The 16344-nt window shown below is 52.8% G+C and overlaps 1 pseudogene; it reads right to left on the bottom strand.

Annotated features, from left to right (window-relative positions):
• Positions 1 to 15715: 15715 nt before the first annotated feature.
• On the bottom strand, positions 15716 to 16267 carry LOC119315541 (annotated as a pseudogene).
• Positions 16268 to 16344: the final 77 nt, after the last annotated feature.

Below are 16344 nucleotides of genomic sequence, written 5' to 3'. Positions count from 1 at the left end.
GTTGGGGGCGCGCGGCTGGAGATGCTCTAATGCTTTATAACAAAGAGTGCATGCTATTACCACACACATGCATGCTCTTACCACACAAAGACAAATTTTTACAATTAACTAGTATGGCTCGATTACTGGTACTGTATATAGGAATCGTAAACCATATGGCTCGATTACTATTGATGGATGCCAAATCACTGTTGATTGCCAAATGCACGTGGGATTGCTAGTAAATGCTTTTACTACAAAGAGTGCATGTTATTACTATATAATGCATGCTATTACCACACAGAGATAGTTTCTTCTACTTTCAACTAGTATGGACTTGAGAATCGTAACACATATGGTTAAGATCACTACAGAGGGATGGCAAAGTACGGTTGATTTGCTAATGCAGCGTGGGATGGAACCTACACGCACCACGGTAGGGTCGGTTTGGCCAGCCAGATCGCGGTGGAACTTGCAACATGGGTCAGCGCGCAAGATAAACTTTTAAACTAATGGATGCGGTTGTGAAACAACCCTATTCAAGAATCTGCCTTTGAAGAATGATATTCCTTCAATTGATATTTATTAAGATGATTATATTCATATTTTTTATGCATAACAATTTATGTATATTTGTCTACTCATGTGATAATTAGAAGATTTCAAATATCAAAGTATATGACATTGGTAGTGGTGTATCAAGAAGCTATTGGGGCGAGAATTTTGTAAGTTGCCTAATTTATTTTACTCGGCAAGGCCTTCTTTTTGTACATTGAGATTTATTTTTTAATCAGGCATAGATTCATTTTGTTTTTTGTCGGCGCAGTTTTTGTTAGCTGGCGCTTGAGGACGCATAATTTGTACGCGTAGTTTTTTTAGTGGATGTACTGTAGTTTTTCTTTGTCTACTAAGCAGACTGGTAAGTAGTTTTTATATTTCCCTAGGAATTGATGTTTGATCTTTTTGTAGCTTGGGCCGTGCATATTTTTTTTTTGTTTTGTAGCCACGTACTTTTTCTGGGAACCTGGGCGTGGGCATTTAGGGCATCTCCAGCCGCGCCCGCAACAGGCCTTCCCAGGCCACTTTTTCGGCGCCGGCGCCGAAAAAACGGCCCAGTCGCGTTCCCAGGACGCCGAAAAACGCCGGTTCGGACCTTTTTTCCGCCCGACGGTCACAGGCCGAACCCGGCGCGCTGGGGAGCCGTTGGAGGCTCCGGCGCTAGGGAAAAGCACGCCTGGCCCACACCGACAGGGGAAAAGTCAAGGGTTTCTTCCCCCGACTCGCCTCGCACCCCCCGCGCCCTCGGCCACCACTAGCTATATCCTGGCGACGGCCGCCGCCCTACTCCGCTAGATAGCCATTCCCCGCCGGAAAATAGCAGCGCTTCGCCGCGGCAGCCCCTCCCACAGCAGCTGGGCGTTTCCAGCCGCCGTTTCCGGCCGCGGAGGCGCGGTTTAACAGCGGGTACACGCCCACCGAGCGCAAGGTGTTCGGCGTTTTGCCTGTCTCGGCGATGGACTCGGATGAGGAGGAAGAGCTCGCCGCGCTGCTGGAGGAGGAAGCCGCGGCCGACGTCCAGGAAGAAGAGCATCTGATGGTGCTCGCCGCCCTCGCCCAGCTGCTGGCGAGCAATGAAAAGCAGTGGCGAGGTGGCTCGGCGCCGGGGCGGGTGAAAGCAAAGAACCGGCATCGTCTGCAAGGCTACTGCATGCTCTACTCCGACTACTTCGCCGATGCTCCACTTCATGGAGAGAGAATATTTCGGCGCTGTTATCGGATGAGCCTAAAGCTCTTCCTCAGTATTGTGAATTCCATCCGGGAGTTCAACAACTACTTCAAGTGCAAGATGGATTGCACTGGCGCTCTTGGATTCACCTCCATCCAGAAGTGCATGACAGCGATGAGGATGCTTGCATATGGAGCTCTGAGTGATTCACTCGACGACTATGGGCACATGGCCGAGTCCACCAGCATAGAGTGTTTCTACAAGTTCTGTCTGGCAGTGGTGGCAGTGTTTGGGCCACAATACTTGAGAACACCCAACGCGGAAGACACTGCTCGGATCCTAGCCCAGAATGTAGCAAGAGGATTTCCTGGGATGCTTGGAAGCATCGACTGCATGCATTGGAAATGGAAGAACTGCCCATTTGGTTGGCAGGGGATGTACAAAGGCGCCAAAGGCGGTTGCAGTGTGGTGCTTGAGGCGGTAGCCACACAGGACCTCTGGATTTGGCACTCCTTCTTTGGTATGCCAAGAACTCACAATGACATCAACGTGTTGCAGTGCTCTCCTGTTTTTGCCAAGCTCGTTGAGAGCCATTCTCCTCCGGTGAACTTTGAGATCAATGGGCACCAATACAACAAGGGGTACTACCTAGCAGATGGCATCTATCCGAGATGGTCGACATTTGTGAAGACGATATCAAACCCTGTGCCAGGAGGCAAGAACGCCTGGTTTGAGAAAGTGCAGGAGGCTTGCCGGAAGGATGTCGAGCGGGCATTTGGTGTGCTCCAATCTCGATTCGCTGTTGTTCTGTACCCTGCTCAGACCTGGTCGAAAGATCAAATATGGGAGATCATGACTTGTTGTGTCATCTTGCACAACATGATCATCGAGAGCGAGCAAGAAGACCCAGTGTTTGACACTGAACCATACTACAGGCAGGGTCCTCTAACCGAAGTTGATCACCAGCTACCGGCAACTTGGACTGCCTATCTCAGTATGCGTCAGGAGATCCGAGACCCACAGGTGCATCATCAACTGCAGAAAGATCTGATTGAGCACCTATGGAGGCTCAAGGGGGACGCCGTGTGATGAAATACGAGTTTTTATTTGTTGAACTATATAATTTGTATTGAACTATTTGTTGTTGTACTATTTTGTTGAAGTATTTGATTTTTCTGTGATGAAATATGTGATAAGAAATAATTGTGTTGAGAATTGAACGCTGAGACACGGGGAAACCACGCCAAATATGGGCCTATTCTCGCCCATATGGGCCGTTTATTCGCCGAAATTGGGCTGCAAAGTGGGCCAATTTCGGCGCCTGGGGGAGAGCTGGGGGCGAGGACTGGACGCAAAACCGCCCCCAACGCCGAGTGTATCGCCGGCTCGCTCCTAGAGGACGATTTTTATGCGTCCTGAGGGGCCAACGGCTGGAGATGCCCTTAGGACCCTTTTTTTATGTGCATGTCTAATCTTTCATGGACGTGGGAGCTTAGGACGTCTTTTGCATGTGCGCGTTCAATGAGTTTCACGTATGTAGCGAGAATTGATTTTTCTTTACTTGAGTTTTCTTTACGCATCGATTTCATCCGTACGTACATGTTGTTTTCTTCTATAATAAGGCATAGTCTTCTAGCATATCTTAACCATTAAATTTAATATCGAACGGTTATATTAATTTTAATGACGTGGATTATTGTAGATGCTCGAAAGGTGCATCCAATTAGTAAATATAAATATTTATACTAATTCAGGTGAAAATGGTAATTCAGTGAAAATATGAAAACTTACCACCAGAGCCACCGGATGATACATGGACGGATTAGATAGGAGGTGGGATGCCCGATAGCCACTTAAACGTATTTACACGAAACACCTTGCTATACACCACAGCTGCAACACCCTTAGTCTTTTCCTCTCCCTCCTCATGTGCTTGTTCTTCCCTGATGTTGGCTGCCAGCGAATCCGGGGAACCAGAGTGTGGAAGGGTTGAGGTACTTGCCAGCGACTGCGCTAGCATGAATTCAAGGTCATGCACATGGTCTTGCTGGTGGATCCGGCAAATCTGGTGAAGACCACGACGAATCCCGGAGCAGCGGCCGCGGCGGCAGTGGATGCTTAACGAAGCACGAGCCTGACATGGTTGACTAGCTCATGCACCTGGCGATAACAATGCCTCCTTTGGAACCCTGCCTGCCCATCGCCCGCCGGCCCAGCCGGTGCGTTGACCGCACCCTCAGGCGGTTCCTCTTCCCCCGTGAACGCCCCCGTCGACGACAGGCATCCAAATTCTTGGTGGTGACTGTAATTTATTCATGGCAACTTCTAGCCCCCTTCTAATTGGTTTGATTATAGTCTCATACTGTATGGCTGGCTGGCTGTAGACAATTGGTGCAACTCACGATATATTCATCGGGTGCGTATGCACGTATATATATATATAGGTACAAGGGGAGTCTAGACCTCAACTATACAAAGGAGGTAGACTTGTTGTACAAGAAACACACATGCAATATACATCTCAACACCCCCAACAGTCGAAGCGTCGCTACGGCCGAGGCAAAGGCTAGATCGAAACTCCTCGAAAGGGGCCGTAGGCAACCCCTTGGTCATGATGTCTGCAAACTATTGGGAAGTAGGGACGTGGAGAACGCGAACATGACCAAGAGCTACCTGTTCCCGAACAAAATGAATATCCAGCTCAATATGCTTGGTGCGACGATGATGAACCGGGTTGGCGGAGAGGTAAACCGCGGAGACGTTGTCACAGTAGACAATCGTGGCCTTGTCGACAGGACAAGAGAGCTCATGAAGAAGTTGACGAAGCCAGGACCACTCTACGACAACATTAGCCACCGCTCGATACTCCGCCTCAGCGCTGGAGCGACAAATAGTGGGATGCCGTTTAGACGACCAAGAGATCAAGGACGGTCCAAAATAAACACAATACCCTGAGGTGGAACATCGCGTGTCGGGGCAGCCGTTCCAGTCAGCATCAGAGTAGGCGGTGATGTCCATAGCAATAGAGGCATGAAGAATCAATCTGAGATCCATGGTGCCGCGGATGTAACGGAGAACACGTTTGGACGTGGTCCAGTGAGCATCACGAGGGGCATGCATGTGTAAGCAGACCTGCTGGACAGCATACTGAAGCTCCAGTCGTGTCAGTGTGAGATACTAAAGAGCGCCCACAATAGACCGATAAAACGAAGCATCCGGAGCAGGGGAGCCCTTGGTGGCAGAGAGCTTGGCCTTCGTGTCGACAGGTGTCGGTGTCAAAACCGGCGGATCTCGGGTAGGGGGTACCGAACTGTGCGTCTAGGCCGGATGGTAACAGGAGGCAGGGAACACGATGTTTTACCCAGGTTCGGGCCCTCTTGATGGAGGTAAAACCCTACGTCTAGCTTGATTAATATTGATGATATGGGTAGTACAAGAGTAGATCTACCACGAGATCAAGGAGGCTAAACCCTAGAAGCTAGCCTATGGTATGATTGTTGTGTATGGAGTTGATTGCCTACGGACTACAACCCTCCGGTTTATATAGACACCGGATAGGGTTAGGGTTACATAGAGTCGGTTACAATGGTAGGAGATCTTGAATATCCGCATCGCCAAGCTTGCCTTCCACGCGAAGGAAAGTCCCATCCGGACACGGGACGAAGTCTTCAATCTTGTATCTTCATAGTCCAGGAGTCCGGCTGAAGGTATAGTCCGGCTACCCGAACACCCCCTAATCCAGTACTCCCTCAGTAGCCCCTGAACCAGGCTTAAATGACGACGAGTCCGGCGCGCAAATTGTCTCCGGCATTGCAAGGCGGGTTCCTCCTCCACGTCCTTCATAGAAGATTGTAAACACCAAGAGTAGTGTCCGGCTCTGCAAAATAAGCTTCCACATATTGCCATAAAGAGAATAATATTAACACAAATCAAATCTGCTGACGTATTCCGCAGTGCGTCATCACACTGCAGCCAAGTCCTTCACTCGAATCGTTTTCACTTTTCCACCTCAGCGTGTTTTGTGAGGCGGTTTCCTTGGCACGTCTTGTTAAAGCAGAGATCGTGTACCCCCCTTTTACGGGATTCTCATCAATACGGACGTGGGTAACCCAACCGCGCCACTTATCACGGCGCTTGGGAGGCAAGCGAGTTTTACTAAGCAGGCGGGGACGCACAACCGCATCTACCTATATAAGGGGATAAGGATCCACCTTTTTACCTACGCCTTCTTCCTCCTTTGCCTATCCATCTCCTGCGCACCCGAGCTCCAGCGCCCAAGCCCGCACTCCCCACCTGAACCTTCTCCAGCAATGTCCGGAGCGGGAGGCAAGTGGATGGTCTCTACCGCCACGGAGGGCAAAATCAAGAAGCTAAGGAAGGCCGGATACCAGTCCAAGGACATCGCGCACCGGCTTCCCGAAGAGGGGCAGCTTCTCCCCACCCCAAGGCCCCATGAGAGGGTAGTATTTCTCCCCCACTTCCTCCGCGGACTGGGTTTTCCACTCCACCCATTTTTCCGGGGGCTCATGTTCTACTACGGCCTGGATTTCCATGATCTGGCCCCGAACTTCATCCTCAACATCTCGGCGTTTATCGTCGTGTGCGAGGCTTTTCTCCGTGTCCGCCCTCATTTCGGCCTCTGGCTCAGGACCTTCAACGTCAAGCCCAAGGTGGTGTGCGGCAGCCAGGGTGAGTGCGGAGGCGCCATGGCGGGCAAGATGGACAACGTCCTATGGTTCGAGGGCTCTTTTGTGGAGACCCTAAAGGGATGGCAATCCGGGTGGTTTTACATCACCGAGCCGCGCGATCCGAAATGGACCGCAACCCCCGAGTTCTGATCCGGACCCCCCACGCGTCTTGTGTCCTGGAAAGAGACGGGCCTGTCGTGGGGTGACGAAAAAGAGGTGACCAGATTGCAAACATGCATCCAGTCCCTGGTGAATAAGCCAGTCGGGCTTGTTAATGTAATCCAGGTTATGCTCGTCCGCCGGATCCTCCCGTGCCAACAACGGCATTTTAATCTATGGGAGTTCGACCCGGTGCAGCAACAAACCCTCAGCAGGCTCTTCGACACGACATACGAAGACGCCTGGAAGATGCTATTCAAGGGCGCCGAGGCTCCCGCATCCGCTTCCGAGGACCGCGGATACAGCTCGCGGTGTCACGCTAGCGAGGTAAGCCATCTACACCTTTTACAGGATATTTAAGCTTTTTTTCGTAGTTTGACTCTATGCGGGATCTAAATTCCCTTACCTTTGACAGGCTTGGCGGGCAATATCTGGACCGATTAACTGTCCGGTTCCACTGCCCGAAGACCCAGCCCCAGCTCTACTAGTGAAGCTGCTGGTTCCGGCGCCTTATGTGGTGCCAGAGAAGAAGGCCAAGAAGAAGAAGACCACAGGGACTCGAAAGAGTGCCCGCAACATGGTGGTGTCGGACTCGTCATCTGACGAGTCCGAGACGCCCTCCTCCCATGAAAACGAGGAGGAGGAAGAAGAAAACTCTCCCCCCCCCAGCGGAGGGAGGAGAGAAAAGGAAGGCCGCCCCAACGGGGGAGGCCGAGGGGTCTAGAAAATGGAAGACCCCTCCGCCGGACTACTCCCCCGACGCCGAAGAGGGCGAAGAGGAGTGGCCAAACAGGGTCAAGCGTCCGGCGAAATCGTAAGTTCGGATATCAGAGTAACTCATGATGTTCCTCTGTTGCACAGCTTTCCCTAATGTCGAATGTAATTATGCAGTCCGCCCCGGACTGAAGTCGACGAATCGTCGGGCGGCTCCCTGGACTCATCGGACGTGAACACAGTTCCGCCCACTTTCTCCCCCCACACGGCGGACGACGCCGAAGTGGCGTCGCGACAAGCCCCGGGGCAGGAGGAGGTGGTCCTGGAGGAGCCACAAGGCAACCTCCCGGACTCCAGGAGTGAAGGGGACAAGACCCCCCAGGGCTCCAAGTCCGGCTTTGAGTCGGACACCGCACCGGAATCAACAACAGTTCTGGGCCGCGGTAGGCGAACTCCTTCCAAGAGGAGTAAGCCTTCTGAGCCGGCAGCCTCCGTCCAACCGGAGGTGCCGGACAATCTGCTGGAGGTGCTTGACGGCGCCTCCATCGACGAGGAGCACTGTACTATTATGAGTATGGTGATCCAGAAGGTTCAGTCCGCCAAGAGCGGACTGAGTGAAGCTTGCGCTAGCCTTCTAATAGGCTTCGAGGTAAGTAAAAAATATGTAAAAATATAACTGCATAGACAGTAGCCACTGATGCTCTGTTTGGCGTTTGGAAAGAAAAGCCGAATAGAGGATCTATTAAATTTCGCAGGAGTCTAACAACAAAGAGTCAATATGCGTATGCAGGCTTCGCTGCTAGCCACCGCCGCACTGACTGCGGAGGTGGGTGCCCTGAAACAGGGCCTCGAGCGGACCGAGCAAGAGCCCGGCCTTGCCAAACGGCAGCTCGAGGAGAAAGAAGGTAAGAAATACCTTACAGAAAAAATGCCTATAAAAAGACGCGATTGCAAAAAATAACAGGATTGTACTGCTTATTGTAGGGGCCACGACTGAGGTGGCGACCCTCAAGCAGGCGCTGTCCGAGGCCGAAAAGAAAATGCCCGTGGATTGCACCGAGCGAGAGAAACTTGAGGCCCAGGTCGGTGAGGTGCAGCAGGAGCTTCAGGCTCTCATGAAAAAACATGAGAGTTTGGAGCTTGAGTCCAAGAAGCAAGCGTTCGAGCTCGCGGCGGCCCTTGAGACTGCCAAGTCTGCCAAGGCCGAAGCCCAAAAGGCCCTCCAAGAGTTGGAGGAGATGAAAAAGATAGCGGCGGGTAAGGCATTCTTTATGCTAAGCAGAAGTATAAAAGTGAAGTACTTGTTACTTACCCGAATCCGGAGCTCTCCAGGGGCATTCGCAGATCTTCTCCGCAGCGTATCCGATGCCGCCACATTCTACCGAGCCGAAGAGGGAAGCTCGACGGAGAAGGTGTTCTGGTCTCAGTATGCTGAGGCCGGACACCATGTGCCCTTGAGCGACCAGCTGAAACAGCTGGTCGAGCTCCACAAGGCGGCCGAACAGGCCATGAAGGGCTTCATAGTTCGGCTGTGGCCCGGAGAGGCCCTGCCTGGGAGCTACTTCGGCCTGGTGCGGCGACTGGTGGAGGGCTGTCCAAGGCTCGAGGTCATCAAGCGCTCCATCTGCATCGAAGGTACCCGTAGGGCCCTTGCCCGTGCAAAGGTGCACTGGGGCAAGCTGGACGGTGAGAAGCTTGCGAGGGACGGGCCGCCGCCGGGGAAGGAGCATCGCAAGCCCAAGAACTACAATAAGGATGTTCTAGCGGGTGCCCGCCTTGTGGCGGGTGAATGTACCAAGGATGTAATTTTTGAATGAACTCGCTCGTGTTTATCTTGTGTGCTAAAAACTTGTTCATATGCGCTAGGCAATGCTTGTTGAATTTAAAATATTACTTTCTGTGCGGCTATTTATCAAAAATTGAGAGATGGCCAGTCGTCGGCTTCTGCCCCCATGCCACTAGTGCTGGGGTGTTCGAGATAAACCTGAGCGCTCTTTTTCCCATAGTTGGGTCCTTCGAGGGAGGCGCTCAGCACAACGAACCAGGTTATCGGACTATAATGCTTGAACACTCTCACTTAGCCATAGAACTCTATAATTTTAAATTTTGGCGAAGCCCCTAGTTCGGAAGACCAAGTTCGGGGCGCTATCCATGCCTTGGCCGGACAAAGCCGGCTCCTCGCTCGAAGCGGCATAAGTCTTTAGGGACTCGAAAAACCTCTCGAACAGCGACCGGTCTCTCGCCATATCATGACAGTCAGTTTTAGCTTTCTCCACTGAGGTGCTTAACCCAGCTCAACCGGGGCACAATCGCAGTGGTTCTCCTAGTGCTACCTTAGCCGATATAGCGGAACGTAAGGCAACCAAACATAGGAGCCGGGCAAACCCAACTATTGACCCAAATGATGATTCGGAGCCGATGCATATAGTGCTATAAGTTTGGGGTGCCGCACTTGTGAAAGTGTACGGACTTCTCACGCCATATTTATGGGTACTAAAGCCCCTAACGTATTTTGCCGTACCACAGTGTACGGGTGCAACATGTCATAAACATATATATGAAAAGATGATAATGCGAAAAATAGACAGAAAGCTATGCATTGTTTATAGAGAGGCTATTTATCAAAGCCGAACGATACAAATAGTGCAGTAAGCAAAAGATATTGGACTATTTAGTATGTCCTGACCAGGGCAGGCCGCGGAATTGTATTTAAAACAGGTATACCGCTCGTAACAGAGACCACCTGGAAGTTCCATAATGCGGCATGGCTTGTCTGCCTCCCTGGATCTTGCATCGTTTGTGCGGCAGTCGAATTGCCGAACAGGTCGTCCGAAGTATGGAGTCCTGAAAGTAAGAAAAAATTAAAAAAGAATCCGGCAGCCCCTAGTACGTTTTAAGCCGTATTTTGGGCGTGCCGTTATTGTGCCCCTTGCCCTGTGCCCATGGTATTTCAAGGGCGTAGTTATGTACGCGAGGTACTGGTTTCGCTATGTCACGAAAGCTGGGGTTGGGGCCGCATTGCTACGCTTGCTCAGAGTGTGCCAGGCGGTCCTGCTGTGGGTTACTCCGGGCGCGCTTGGCAGTGTATGGCTTTTTAATGGCCGGACTGGAGAATTGCCTGAGAAGGCTACTTTGTACCTCCGCTGCGAGAGCCCTCGTATGCTCCCCCGTACGGAGGGAGCGTTCGGTGTTTCCGTTGACCGTAATTACTCCTCGAGGGCCTGGCATCTTGAGCTTGAGATATGCGTAGTGCGGCACCGCATTGAACTTTGTGAATGCGGTTCGTCCGAGCAGAGCGTGATAGCCGCTGCGAAATGGGGCTATATCGAAGATTAACTCTTCGCTTCGGAAATTGTCCGGGGATCCGAAGACCACGTCAAGTGTTACTGAGCCTGTACAGTTGGCTTCTACACCTGGTATAATGCCTTTAATGGTCGTTCTTGTAGGCTTAATCCTTGAGGGATCTATGCCCATTTTCCGCACTGTATCCTGATAAAGCAGGTTCAGGCTGCTGCCGCCGTCCATGAGGACTCTTGTGAGATGAAATCCGTCGATGATTGGGTCGAGAACCAATGCGGCGAAGCCGCCATGATGGATGCTGGATGGTCCCTTCGATCAAAAGTGATCGGGCAGGAGGACCATGGGTTGAACTTTGGGGCGACTGGCTCTATTGCGTATACGTCCGGTAGCGCACGCTTCCGCTCCCGCTTGGGAATGTGGGTTGCGTATATCATGTTCACCGTCCGCACTTGTGGGGGAAAGCCCTTCTGTCCATTGTTGTTCAGCGGCTTGGGCTCCTTGTCGTCGCTGTGCAGCCCCTTGTCTTTGTTTTCGGCCCTTAACTTGTCTGCCTGCTTGAACACCCAACAATCCCTGTTAGTGTGATTGGCTGGCCTTTCGGGGGTGCCATGTATCTGGCACAAGCGATAGAGTATTTGGTCCTAACTGGACGGGACCTGAGTATTCTTTTTGAATGGCTTTTTCCGCTGACCGGATTTATAGCCTTTGAATCCAGCATTGACTGCCGTGTCTTCATTGTTGTCGCTGCTAACGCGGCGTTTTTGCTTATTCCGACGTGTCCTGCCACTTTTGTCCTTGCTATCCGAATTACCAGGGTTCTTTGATAAGTTGTTACTGCGAGCTAGCCAGTTGTCTTCTCCCGCACAAAAGCGGGTCATGAGTGTCGTGAGGGCTGCCATGGATTTCGGCTTTTCCTGTCCCAGGTGCCGGGCAAGCCACTCGTCGCGGATGTTATGCTTGAAGGCTGCTAGGGCCTCTACGTCCGGACAGTCGACTATCTGGTTTTTCTTTGTTAGAAACCGTGTCCAGAAATGTCTGGCCGATTCCTCTGGCTGCTGAATTATGTGGCTTAAGTCGTCGGCGTCCGGTGGTCGCACGTAAGTGCCCTGGAAGTTGTCGAGGAATGCGGCTTCCAGGTCCTCCCAAGAACCGATTGAGTCTGCTGGCAAGCTGCTAAGCCAATGTCGGGCCGGTCCTTTAAGTTTGAGCGGGAGGTATTTGATAGCGTGTAGATCATCGCCGCGTGCCATGTGGATGTGAAGGAGATAATCCTCGATCCATACCGCCGGATCTGTTATGCCATCGTATGATTCGATGGTTACGGGTTTGAAACCCTCTGGGATTTTATGATCCATTACTTCATTCGTGAAGCATAGCGGGTGTGCGGCGCCTCTGTACTGGGCTATATCACGACGCAGCTCAGAAGAGCTATGTCTGTTGTGTTCGGCCCGGCCGGATTTGTTGTATCCAGAGTGAAGATCATTGTCACATGCCGTAGGGAGCCTGCGCGATCTGTAGATCGATCTTGTTTGTCTTGCCTTATCCTCCAGTATGTCTCGCAGATCGGGCGCATTTTCCCGTGCCTTATTTGAGCGGCGTCGGGGCATGGCTTGGGTGGAGGGCCGAGAGGCCTCTCTGTCACGGCCGTGAGGTGGCCGGTCTGCCATGTAGGTGCTTCCTCCTCTGATCGGGGTAGCGGCCTGCGCTTCGGGTAACTCTTGGAGGGGCGTTCGAGTTCATACTCTTCGGCCGCAAGGACTTTAGTCCATCTGTCAGCTAGCAAATCTTGGGCGGCTCTAAGCTGTTGCTGCTTTTTCTTGAGGCTGCTTGCCGTGGCTAAAAGCCTGCGTTTAAAACGCTCTTGTTCGGCGGGGTCTGATGGTATGACGAATTCGTCGTCATCGAGGCTTGCCTCGTCTTCGGAGGGAGACGTATAGTTATCATCCTCGACCTCTCGGTCTGCCGCTCTCTCATGAGGGCTGGCTTCTCCATCTTCCTGTGCCGAATCTTGCTGAGGTGGGTGTTCTTCGGCGTTATCCGGGGTAGTATTATCTCCCGTGCCAGAATCACCGCTTTTGCTTTGGCGGGATTTAGAGCGGCGCCGCTGACGCCGTCGCTTTGGCTGTTTCTTGGGGGCGTCATCCCCCACTGTTCCATCGCCATCTCCATCTTTTGGAGTATCCACCATATATATGTCATATGACGAGGTGGCCTTCCAGCGCCCTACAGGTGCTGGTTCCTGTTCGTCTCCTACATCGTCGTCCATGCCGTCGATGTCTTCGGAGCCGAAGTCAAGAATGTCGGTTAGTTTGTCGACAGTGGCTACAAAGTGGGTGGTGGGTGGGCTTTTAATTTCCTCATCGTCCGTATCCCACCCTTGCTGACCGTAGTCCGGCCAGGGCTCTCCTGATAAAGAGAGAGACTTAAGAGAATTCAGGATGTCACCAAAAAGGCGAATGCTGAAAGATGTCTGCGGCGGTGAACTCCATTATCGGCGCCCAATCGGATTCGATTGGCAGGGGCGCAGGGGGTTCAGAGTCCGGGAAGGAGTCCGGATCCTCGGAGTCACGGGTCGTGCAGAGTGCGGGGCTGTAGCTCGGCTCGATCGCTTTCAGTATCGCAGCCCCCGAGGTGACGTCCAACCGCTCATCCTCGATTGGCGCAATAGGCTCCGAGTTAGGGGTCGGAACCGATGCGTGTGCGGCCTCCAGGACACTGTCCGGGGGCAGAGCTAGATCATGCCCCTCGAGATAGTGCGGCACGCTTGGCCGTGGCTCGAGCCCGTCGAAGATCAAGTCTCCGCGGATGTCAGCCGTGTAGTTTAAGCTTCCAAACCTGACTTGATGGCCAGGGGCGTAGCTTTTGATCTGCTCCAGGTGGCCGAGCGAATTGGCCCGCAGAGCGAAGCCGCCGAAGACGAAGATCTGTCCGGGGAGAAAAGTCTCATCCTGGACCGCATCGTTGTTGATGATCAAAGGAGCCATCGGGCCTAAAGGTGACGACACAGAGGAACTCTCAATGAAAGCACCAATCTCGGGTAGGGGGTCCCGAACTGTGTGTCTAGGCCGTATGGTAACAGGAGGCAGGGAACACGATGTTTTACCCAGGTTCGGGCCCTCTTGATGGAGGTAAAACCCTACATCCTGCTTGATTAATATTGATGATATGGGTAGTACAAGAGTAGATCTACCATGAGATCAAGGAGGCTAAACCCTAGAAGCTAGCCTATGGTATGATTGTTGTGTATGGAGTTGATTGCCTACGGACTACAACCCTCCGGTTTATATAGACACCGGATAGGGTTAGGGTTACATAGAGGCGGTTACAATGGTAGGAGATCTTGAATATACGCATCGCCAAGCTTGCCTTCCACGCCAAGTAAAGTCCCATCCGGACACGGGACGAAGTCTTCAATCTTGTATCTTCATAGCCCAGGAGTCCGGCTGAAGGTATAGTCCGGCTACCCGAACACCCCCTAATCCAGGACTCCCTCAACAGGCATAGACGCAGGTTTGCAATTAAGCATCCCAGCGCGATCAAGAAGCCCATGAGCATACTTCCGCTATTGGAGAAAGAAGCCATCCGCACGGTGAATAACCTCGATGCCGAGGAAGTAGTGCAGAGGAACCAAGTCCTTAATGGCAAACTCACCGCGAAGATGATCGGTAAGCTGTCGAAGGAGAGCACTAGACCAAGTTGTCATGATGATGTCATGGACATAGAGCAGCAGGTAGGCGGTAGCACCACCGTGTCGGTATATGAACAGCGAAGCATTGGAGCGTGTGGAGTGGAAGCCGAGCTGACAAAGGAACTCTACGATGAGCTGGTACCAAGGGCGGGGAGCCTGCTTGAGCCCGTAAAAGGAGCGGGAAAGCGGACAAACATGCTCCGGATGAGTGTCATCGACGAACCCAGTCGGTTGCTGACAATACACCTGCTCCTCGAGATGACCATGGAGAAATGCATTGGAGACGTCCATCTGATGCACCAGCCAAGCACGAGATATTGCGAGCTGAAGGACAGTGTGAATCGTCCCGGGCTTGACAATCGGGTCGAACATATCCGTGAAGTCAATGCCAGCACGCTGTCGAAAACCCCGGACCACCCAACGGGCCTTATAGCGGTCGAGTGTGCCATCGGGGTGAAACTTATGCTTGAACACGCACTTCCCGGTAATCATGTTAGAGTGCCAAGGACGGGGAACGAGCTGCCAAGTGTCGTTGCGCTGTAAGGCCTCAAATTCCTCCTTCATCGCTGCGTACCAAAGTGGATCACGAAGAGCCATACTAGGGAAGGTCGGAAGAGGCGACAGAGACACCGTAGAAGCTGGGCAGGCATACTGATCAGCAGAGTAGCGCAGACTCGGCCGATGAACTCCCATGTGTGCACGGGTAAGAGGGCTGACGGGCTGTGTCACAGCGGCCAGAGCAGCAGGAACCGAGGGCGCCCCAGGCGTTGCGCCAGAAGATGACGGGCTGGGCGTCTGACTCGGTGAAAGTGCTGGTGAAGACGAAGCCGGCAAAGCCCGGCGAAGCCGGCGTGCCCGGAGAGCCCGGCGTGGCAGACGAAGAAGCCGGCGTGGCCGGGGAGCCCAGTGAAGAGGCCGGTGTGGCTGGCAAGCCTGGCGAAGAGGCCGGCGTAGCCGGCGAGCCCGATGCGTCCAGTGAAGAGGCCGCCGTGCCTGTCGAGCCCAGCGAGGGGGCTCGCAAGGCTGGCGGGACAGGGGCCAGGGCAGCATGCCGACGAGAGGAGCCAGGCAAGGCGGCATCATCTCCCGTAGGTAGTGCCATCAACTATTCCTATGCAAAAGGAAAACAATGCTCGTCGAAGTAAACATGCCGAGAAGTGAGGACACGGTGACACACCGGATCATAACATCGGTAGCCTTTAGAGCATCTCCAATACATGGTCCAAAATTTGGCGGCCCAAAACCGGAGATGTAAAATTTGAACCGTCAAAAAGTGCGTTTTGGAGCTTCGAAAAAAGCTCAACTCCAACAGATGGTCCAAATTGATGGTCCAAAATAGCAACTCTAATAGATGGTCCAAAATGAAGATGTAAAACGACATACTACTAGTGCATTCAACAGAGTTCAAACATCAAATTCAACATAGTTTCATACGTCAAATTCAACTACTACTTATTCAAACTACTCCTCATCGGAGCTACGGAACTGCTCCCAGAACTCCTCCTTCGTCGGTTCATCACACCCCTCCTCCTCCTCCTCAAAGTCTGCCCAGTCCTCCTCGGAAGAAGACTCTATGGGGATCAACATCGAGGGACCGGCCTCATCGTCCTTCTTCTGCTCCGCCTCATGCTTCCAGTAGTACTCCATCTCGGCCTGGACGTACTCCGGATGCTCCCGAGCAAACCTCGCCATTGCCTCCTCGTCGGTCTTGCCAGCACTGACGACAACCGATGGCTTCTTCGTCTTCTTCTTCTTCGTCGTGATCTCCTTCATGTTGATGCCATGCGGCACAAGCATCTCCGCTTCTGCCCGACTCTAGATCTCTGGAAAGTTGAGGTGCGACCGAGGCCTCTCGGCACGCCACACCGACACGTCGTAGGCACGCGCGGCCTCGTGGGCGGAGGGGTACGTGCCGATCCACCAAAGCCTTCCGGCGTCGGAGAACTCCACACCCCAGTTGCCGGAGGGCTTCTGCCTCACGCAGAAGAAGCCCGACTTTCCCTTCGGCGCCATCGGGAGGGGCGTGCGGCCGGGGCGGTGGCGGACGGAGCCGGGCGGGGCTGTTCTTCGGGGCGGCGGTGGCGGAGTTG

This window comes from Triticum dicoccoides, chromosome 6A (assembly GCF_002162155.2).
Source record: "Triticum dicoccoides isolate Atlit2015 ecotype Zavitan chromosome 6A, WEW_v2.0, whole genome shotgun sequence".
Classification (NCBI taxonomy): domain Eukaryota; kingdom Viridiplantae; phylum Streptophyta; class Magnoliopsida; order Poales; family Poaceae; genus Triticum; species Triticum dicoccoides.
This window is presented reverse-complemented; position numbering and strand designations above follow the sequence as displayed.